We start from the raw sequence: 10,147 nt of genomic DNA on the forward strand, positions 1-10,147 counted from the left end.
AGATGCATCATGAGTCTCAAACAGGAAGGAGGCAGATCAAATTACAAATGGCAGGACCCTTGACAAGCAGTAGGGAAATGTCCTACTACCCCTCTCAAGGGGCAGCCAATGTGCTTGGTAATGATGACTCACAGCAATCAGTAGGGAAATGGGCTTCTACCTCTAGCTGGGGCAGCCCATGGAGTTATCCATGGTGACTCACAACAAGCAGTAGGGAAATGGGTTACTACTCCTTACAAGGTACAGCAAACGTCCTTCCCAGTGGTGACTCCCTGTGGCAAGCAGTAAGGAAACGGTCTACTACCCCTCGCCGGGGGCGGCCAATATACTTGCCAATGGCGATTTGTGTCAGTCAATAGGGGAATCAGTTACTACTCCTTGGAAGAGACATCAGATATCCTTCCCAAGGGGACTCGCGACAAGCTGTAGGGAAATGTGCTGCTACCACTCACCAGGTGTCTTGAGGCAAGTACTTGGGAAATGGGCTTCTATGCCTGTCAAGGGGCAGCCGATGGACCTGTCAATGGTGACTCACAGCACACAGCAGGGATATGGGTTACTACCCCTTGCAAGGTACAGCAGCGTCCTTCCCAGTGTTCATTCGCGACAAGCAGTAGGGAAATGGGTTACTACCCCTGGCAAGGGGCAGCCAATCAATGGGCTTGGCTGGGGGACTCGCGACAAGCAGGAGAGAACTGGGCTACTACCCCTGGCAAGGGGCAGTGAATGTGCTTGCCAAGCAGGACTTGTGGCAAGCAGTAGGGAAACGGGTTCCTACCCCTTGCAAGGTACAGCAAACGTCCTTCCCAAGGGCGACTCAAGCCAAGCAGTATGGAAATTGGCTACTGCCCCTCTCCAGGGGCAGCCCGCTTGGGAATGGTGACTGGCACAAGCAGTAGGGAAATGTGCTGCGGCCCCTTGCAAGGTACAGCAATATCTTTCCCAGTGGTGACTCAGGGCAAGCAGTAGGGAAACAGGCTACTACCCCTCATAAGGGGCTGTAAATGTGCCTGCCAATGGTGACTCAGGGCAAGCCGTAGGGAAATGAGCTACTCCCCCGTCTCAAGGGGCCCCCAATGTACTTGCCAATGGTGCTCCACGGCAAGCAGTAGGGTAAAGGGCTACTTCCCCTCTCAAGGACCCCCCCCCCAATGTACTTGCCAATGGTGGCTGGCAGCAAGCAGTAGGGAAAAGGGCAACTACCCCTCCCTAGGGGCCCCCAATGTACTTGCCAATGGGGACTCCTGGAAAGCAGGAGGGAAACGGGCTACTACCCGTAGCGAGGGGGAGCCAATGTACTTGCTAATGGTGACTTCCGGGAAGCAGCAGCAAAGCTATAGTCGCTGAGAAGGGTTCTCCTTTCTGAGATTTGTGGACACGTCCGGAGGGCGAATCGCACAGAATCGGAGTGACGGTTGGCCTCCGAACCAAGCAAAGCTCGAGCGTGGAAGTTGGAATGGTTGTCCTCGCACCTGCACGGGCCAATCCCGAGCTTCCTCACCAGGCGGTTCTCTATGCAGTAGCCTGGGGCACCAGAGCTTTCTGAGTGGGGAGGGATCCTGGGCACCCACTTCTTTAGGGTCAAGAGTGGGAGCTAGTCTGGTGCCCATGCTCAGAGGCCGTGACAAGGCTTTGTTGAAGGAAAAGCATGACCGGGAATGGCAAGGGGCACGTGCTTAGGAGACTGTGCTCTCAGGTCCTTCTTGCCCTAGGTCAGGACCCGCTGTCTGGAGGCCATCATCAGTGTTGCAGTGATGGCTGTGGAGCCTCTTAACGGAACCAATGAGGCTGACTCAGCTCTGCGCTTCTCCGAGACTGGTGGTCAGACAATCCTTGCTTACTGCGCTAGGGAGAGAATAAGTGATAGCGTTCGAAGAGAGCATAGAATGCATGACATTGATATTACATATATTATTCTGTCTTTTACAGATGACCTAGAATTTGCTTTGTAAATTTGTGACAACTTCTCTGATGGCTTTCATCTTCCTGTATGCTGAAGGGCATCTCTAGATTATTTAATAGTACTTACTGCAAAGTTATCATTGTGTAAATACTTATCATATGTATTGTTCAGGGAATGAGAACAAAACAATTATCTGTTTACAGTACAGATTCAAGTAGTTTTTCAAGTACTTTTTTCTGAGTTTGGTTAACTCCTCAGTTTAGCACACAGACACGGATTCCTGAATGTAGCCCCCATGGCCTTGAACAATGGCTTTGTCTGTCATGGTTTACATGTTGGGTCCAAAAATTTACATATTTCGATTGCTTTTCGACAGTCATGTGATTCTCCTGAAACCACAATATGCCTAATGGCTCCTATTAGTGGCTCTGCATGGGCCATTTGCTTTCATTCCAATGACCCAGATGTAGCATAGTCACACAGAATGAATTTTGAAACCCTTAGTCAAGTTAATTCTTTGAACGAGCATGTTTATATAGCAGTAGATACACCAAGAAAGTTTAAAATTGAGGATGCGGATGAAGATGCTCTTTTACTGACAAACAAAAAAACAAAAAAACAAAAAAACCAACTTGGTTTGTTTCTTGCACACTTTGCCAGTTTTCTTTTAGCTGTTTTTGTTCTTACTGGATTAACGGTGTTTGTTTGTTTGTTTTGGTGCTATATTTGGTTTCTGTTGAGGATTTCTGTTTCCTTTGGCTACATAGGCAATAAGCGTTGCATCACTCAGAAGCATAGGGGCACTATGTTTTCATTTAGTTATTTTCCTGTGCCTTAGTGCTTTGCCACATGCTCTTTGTCTTTGGAGGTTCTGAATTCTTCATCAACCCTTCTCTCTGTTTAACCCCAACTTATTCCAGTAATTTACATTTTAAAGGTGTCTATCTCCAGGAAACCAATTCTTTCCCTCCAATCTGGGATAAATTATCTTCTTGGCTAATTGTATAGCTCACCATATTCATGCTCATACTAGCACATAGCATAATTTCCATATACCATTTGGCTCAGTCATCTGAATTTCCTATCCCTCTGGGAGATCCTTGAAAAACATTGGATTTACACACCAGAATAATTCTGCTGGGTGTGAGGAACTTACTTCAGGACAAAATGGACAGGGAATCATGAATATCAATTCAGATAATATACACCTTTTGAGAGTTAGCTTGGCAATTCTAATGTCATCACAAAATAGCTTTCTCAATTGCAGTTACCGTGAATATGTTTACTTCAGAGAACCTTTCGTAGGCAAGTTGAGTAGTAGTTATACATACAACAATTACTGCTTTAAACACGGTAACGCTTAAAAGAAATTTCAAATTTTCACTTTAACATTAAATGTCTGAAGATATTTATTTGATTTGTGATTGGGTAAGGTATCTGTGAATTATTCTACATACTTGGGGATTCTTCCTAAATAATGTCTACATTATAAAGTTGTTCAAGTATAATAACTTTACTGCGGTGGGTTTTCTCGCATCGGAGCAGCAGTGGCAGAGGCAGCAACAACAGCGGCGGCACCAGCGGCACCAGCGGCAGCAGTGGCAGTGGCTGAGGTTTGCAGCTCTGAGCCTTCCGGTGGAGGCGATTAGTGTGGTGGCCAGTGGGTGTTGCTGCGGGAGAGGGGACTCTGGTCAGGATTTGGGTCATGTGGTTCCTTGTGACCCAAACTGGACTCTGCGGACAGTTCAGCCCAGGAGTCCCGGGTTCAGCTCAGGGCATAGTGCCGTGGAGATGCTGTCTCAGTGCAGCAAGCAATTCTGCCCTAGGCACTAGCTCAACTCAGCCACAGCTCCCCTGCTGTGACACAGGCTGGTCAGAGCACTCGGTTCTACCCTAGGCACCAGCTCAGCGCAGCCGCAGTTCTCCTGCTGTGACACAGGCTGGTCGGAGCACTCAGTTCCCCCCTAGGCACCAGCTCAGCGCAGCCGCAGTTCTCCAGCTGTGACGCAGGCTGGGCAGAGCACTCAGCTCCACCAGAGGCACTAGCTCACATCAACGAGCAGTTCTGCCCAAGACACTAGCACAGCTCAGCGGGCAGTTCTGGGGCACTAACACAGGCTGAGGTCAGCATGCAGATTCAGCCCAGAGGCCCTAGCTGGACTTGCCGGGCAGATTGGGCCCAGAGACTCTAGTTGAGCTGTGCGCACAGGCTTGGCGGCTCCAAGACTCTGGCTGGACTCACACAGTATAGGCCCGGAGTCCCAGGCTGAATTAAGCGTGCAGTGTGAGTCCAGAGTCCCTGGCTGAGCTCAGTGCACAATTCCACCCCGGAGACTCGAGTGGAGCTCGGCATGCAGTTTGGGGCCTGAGTCCCTAACTGTGCTTTGCAGACAGATTGGGCCCAGAGACTCTAGCGGAGCTTTTGGCACAGTCCCAGCTCTAAGACTCTGGTTGGACACAGTGTGCAGTTTGAATCCAGAATTCCTGGCTGAGCTTGGCGGACAGTTCAGGCCCTGAGTCAATAAGTGACCACAGCACACACTTGGGACCAAAAGCCCCTCACTGACTTGGAGCGCAGTCCCAGCACCCCAAAATTCTGGCTGGACCCTGTGTGCATTTTGTGCCCAGAATCCCTAGCTGAGCTCGGCAGACAGTTCAGGCCCTGAGAATCTAGCTGAGCTCGGCGCGTGGTTCGGGCCCAGTGTCCCTGGCTGGACTTGGCAAGGAACCCAGAAGGCTGTGGATACCTTGGCCTGACCCAACGCTCATTCAGAGACCCAGAACGATTGCAGGACCCACAGCACAGAGGAGCTGAGGATCACTGGCTGTGAGAGACCAAAACGACAGGGCTAACCTCCTGCCATCCACACCAGTGAAGTATCAGAGCTTCCAGCCTATGGAAATCGTGAGAAAACAAGTGAATCTATCATCAGACTCCCTCCATCCAACTCTGGAAGCTACCCAACAAAAACAAAGACACCAAGATGTCTAAAGGACAGCGTAAAAGCATACGCAAAAAAACCCAAAACAACATGGCGTCTCCAGTTTCCAGCTATCCTAAAGAAAACAACCCAGAGAACTCAAAAACAACGGAAATACAAGAAAATGACCTCAAATCCTTAGTAATGAGGATATTAATGGAGGAAGCAAATAAAATTCGTAATCAAATGCAGGAGGACGCAGCCAAACAGGTGAGAGACATAAAAGAAACACGTAGAGTGGAACTGTAAAAATTTCAAAAAAATGCAAACAACCCGATGAAAGAAATAAAAAAATCAGTTCAAGATCTGAAGACGAAAATTGATTCAATGATAAACACACTGACAGAAGAAAAACGAGAATGTGAGAACTCAGAGAAGAAGGCGAGCAACACAGAGGTGAGCTTTTCTAACAGAATCCAAGAGATGGAAGAACGAATCTCAGGTCTAGAAGATACAATCACAGATCTTGAAGCAACCATTAAGGAAAATGAGAAATCTGTAAAACTCCTGACACAAAACATCCAAGAAATTAAGGACACCAGGAAAAGAAGAAATCTGAGGATAATAGGCATTGAGGAAAGAGAAGATATCAGTCTCCAAGGCCCAGAAACTATTCTCAATAAAATCATAGAAGAAAATTTCCCCAATCTAAAGAAGGAGATGCCTATAAACATACAAGAGGCCTACAGAACACCAAATAGAATTGATCAGAAAGGAAAAACTGCCCGCCACATAATAATCAAAACACAAAACATACAGAACAAAGAAAAAATATTAAAAGCTGCAAGGGAAAAGGGCCAAATAACATTTAATGGCAAACCTATCAGAATTACACCCGACTTCTCAGCAGAGACCATATAAGCCAGAAGGGCCTGGACAGAGATCCTGCAAACCCTGAGAGACCACAGATGCCAGGCCAGACTACTTTACCCAGCAAAACTATCAATAACCATTGATGGAGAAAACAAAATATTCCATGACAAAAACAAATTCAAACAGTACCTATCCACAAATCCAGCTTTACAGAAGGTACTAGAAGGAAAACTCCATCCCAAAGGGTCAAGCTACAACCAAAACGACTCAGGAAATAGATAACTATCCCATGGCAAAAACACAACTACACAAACGCTCGACTGGAAACAACATCAAAATTAAGACTCTTAACAGTCACTGGTCATTAATATCTCTCAACATCAATGGCCTCAATTCTACAATAAAAAGACACAGACTAACTGAATGGGTGCATAAACAAGATCCAACATTCTTCTGCATTCAAGAAACACATCTCACCCATAACGATAGGCATTACCTCAGGGTAAAAGGTTGGAAAAAAATATTCCAAGCAAATGGTCACAAGAAGCAAGCAGGCGTAGTAGCCATTTTAGTATCGAACAAAATAGACTTTCAACCAAAATTAATCAAAAGGGACGAGGAAGGACACTTCATACTCATCAAAGGTAAAGTCAATCAAGATGACATCACAATTCTGAACACCTATGCTCTCATACAAGGGCACCCACATTTGTAGAAGATCGGCTAAAAAAGCTTAAACCACACATCGATCCCCACACAATAATAGTGGGGGACTTCAACACCCCACTCTCACTGAAGGATAAGTCATTGAAACAGAAACTAAGCCGAGAAATAACATCATTAACCAATGCCATGGGTCAAATGGATCTAACAGATATCTATAGAACCTTTCACCCAAACAAGAACGAATATACCTTCTTCTCTGCACCCCAATGGAACCTTCTCCAAAATTGATCACATCGTAGGTCACAAAGCAAGCCTCAACAGATACAAGAGGATTGAAATAATACCTTGTATCCTATCAGATCACCATGCTCTTAGGCTGCAATTCAACAACAACAGAAATAACAAAAAGCCTACACGTACGTGGAAACTAAACAACTCTCTGCTAAATGACACCTGGGTCAGAAAAGAAATAAAGAAATTCAATGAAAATGAAGGAACAACGTACCCAAATTTGTGGGATACATTGAAAGCAGTGCTAAGAGGAAAATTCATAGCACTAAGTGCCTTTAAAAAGAAATTGGAAACATCACACATAAGCATCTTAACAAAACAACTGGAAGTCCTAGGAAAAAAAGAAGCAGAAACACCCAAAAGGAGTAGACGTCTGGAAATAATCAAACTCAGGGGTGAAATTAACAAATTAGAAACTAAGAAAACAGTCCAAAGAATCAACAAAACCAAGAGCTGGTTCTTTGAGAAAATCAACAAGATAGACAGACCATTAGCCAAACTAACTAAAAGGCAGAGAGACAGTATTGAATTCAACAAAATCAGAAACGAAAAGGGAGACATAACAACAGACACTGAAGAAATACAAAGAATCATAAGATCCTACTTTGAAGGCATATATGCCACAAAATTTGAAAATCTAAGGGAAATGGACGATTTTCTTGATCAAGTTCACTTGCCAAAGTTGAGTGAAGAACAGATAAAGAAGCTAAATAGTCCCATTTCCCCTACAGAAATAGAAGCAATCATTGACAGTCTCCCAACCAAAAAAAGCCCAGGGCCAGATGGTTTCAGTGCAGAATTCTACCAGACCTTCAAGGGTGACCCAATACCGATACTCTTCAAGCTACTCCAAAAGATAGAAATGGATGGAGTATTACCAAATTCATTCTATGAGGGCATAGTCACATTGATACCTAAACCTCACAAAGACTCAACAAAGAAAGAGAATTTCAGACCAATTTCTCTTATGAACATCGATGCAAAAATACTAAATAAAATACTTGCAAAACAAATACAAGAACACATCAAAGATATCATTCATCATGACCAAGTAGGCTTCATTCCAGGCATGCAGGGATGGTTTAATATATGGAAATCCATCAATGTAATCCACCATATAAACAAACTGAAAATTAAAAACCACATGATCATCTCTTTAGATGTAGAGAAAGCATTTGATAAAATCCAACACTCATTCATGTTTAAAGTTTTAGAGAGATCGGGGACACAAGGCACTTTTCTCAACATAATAAAGGCTATATATAGCAAGCCAATAGCCAAAATCAAAGTAAATGGTGAGATACTCAAGGAAATTCCTCTAAAATCAGGAACAAGGCAAGGCTGCCCACTCTCTCCATATCTCTTCAATATAGTACTCGAAGTTCTAGCCAGAGCAATAAGACAACAAAAGGAGATCAAGGGTATCCAAATGGGAAAGGAGGAAGTCAAATTATCCCTATTTGCAGATGATATGATAGTGTACATAAGTGACCCTCAAAATTCCACCAGAGAACTCCTACAGCTGATAAACACCTTCAGCAAATTAGCTGGATACAAAATTAACTCAAAAAAGTCTGTAGCCTTCCTATACACAAATGACAAGCTGGCAGAGGAAGAAATTAGGAAAGCCACACCCTTCACATTAGCCACAAGCAATATAAAATATCTAGGAGTCACTCTAACTTAGCAAGTGAAGGACTTTTTGGAAAAAAATTTCAAAACTCTGAAGAATGAGATTGAAGATGACCTGAGAAAATGGAATGATCTTCCTTGCTCATGGATCAGGAGAATTAACATAGTAAAAATGGCCATCCTACCAAAAGCAATCTACAGATTCAATGCAATCCCTATCAAAATACCTACACAATATTTTATAGACATTGAAAGTTCAATTCTGAACTTCATATGGGAAAACAAAAAACCCAGAATAGCTAAAACAATCTTGTACAATAAAAGGTGCTCTGGAGGAATCGCCATACCTGATCTCAAGCTGTACTATAAAGCAATAGTAATTAAAACAGCATGGTACTGGCACAGCAGCAGGCTGGTTGATCAGTGGAATCGAATCGAAGGCCCAGATATGAATCCACACACATATGGTCACTTGATTTTTGACAAAAAAGCCAAATCCATTCAATAGAAAAAGGATAGCATCTTCAACAAATGGTGCTGGTCTAACTGGAGGTCTATGTGTAAAAAAATGAAACTGGACCCATATTTGTCACCTTGCAAAAAACTCAAATCCAAGTGGATTAAAGATCTCAACATAAAACCAGAGACACTAAGTCACTTAGAGGAAAAAGTGGGGAAGAGCCTGGAACATATTGGGACAGGAGACAACTTCCTGAACAGAACACCAACGGCCCAGGCCTTAATGTCAACCATTAATAAATGGGACCTCATGAGGCTGAGAAGCTTCTGTAAGGCAGGAGACACTGTCAAGAGAACAAAGCGACAGCCTACAGACTGGGAAAAAATCTTCACCAACCCTACATCTGACAAAGGTCTAATATCCAAAATATATAAAGAACTCAAGAAATTAAACACCACCAAACCGAATAACCCAATTGAGAAATGGGGCTTGGAACTAAACAGAGAATTCTCAACAGAGGAGTATCAAATGGCTGAGAAACACTTAAAGAAATGCTCAACCTCCTTAGTCATCAGGGAAATGCAAATCAAAACAACTCTGAGATTCCATCTTACACCCATCAGAATGGCTAAGATCAAAAACTCAAGCGACACCACATGCTGGCGAGGATGTGGGGAGAGAGGAACACTCCTTCATTGCTGGTGGGAATGCAAACTAGTACAGCCACTTTGGAAATCTATCTGGTGCTATCTCAGAAAAACGGGAATAGGGCTTCCTCAAGACCCAGCTATTCCACTCCTTGGAATATACACAGAAGATGCCCCAGCACACAACAAGAAAATTTGCTCAACCATGTTCATAGCAGCCTTATTCATAATAGCCAGAACATGGAAACAGTCTAAGTGTCCCTCAGTAGAAGAGGGGATAAAGAAACTGTGGTACATATACACTATGGAATACTACTCAGCTATTAAAAACAAGGAATTCCCGAAATTTGTGGATGAATGGATTGAGCTAGAAATGATCATAATGAGTGAGTTAACCCAGAAGCAGAAAGAATCAAATGGTATATACTCACTTATATCTGCATACTAGCCCATGGGGCATGCCCCACGAAAGCCTTCACTTACCAGGAAACTGGGACAGAGGGGAGGGCATCCTATTGGGACTCTAAATGAGAGACGCATGGGAGAATAGCAAAATAAAAGGATCCAGAGGGTCCTAGAAATCTACAAGTAGAACAATATGATAGGCAGATTTGGGCCCAGGGGTCCCGCTCAAACTAAGGCACCAGCCAAGGACAATACAGGAGGTAAACTTTAAACCCCTTCCCAGATCTAGCCAATGGTCAGAATATTCTCCACAGTTGAGTGGAGAGTGTGATATGACTTTCTCACGTAC

The sequence above is a fragment of the Acomys russatus genome, chromosome X, assembly GCF_903995435.1.
Source record: "Acomys russatus chromosome X, mAcoRus1.1, whole genome shotgun sequence".
Classification (NCBI taxonomy): Eukaryota; Metazoa; Chordata; class Mammalia; order Rodentia; family Muridae; genus Acomys; species Acomys russatus.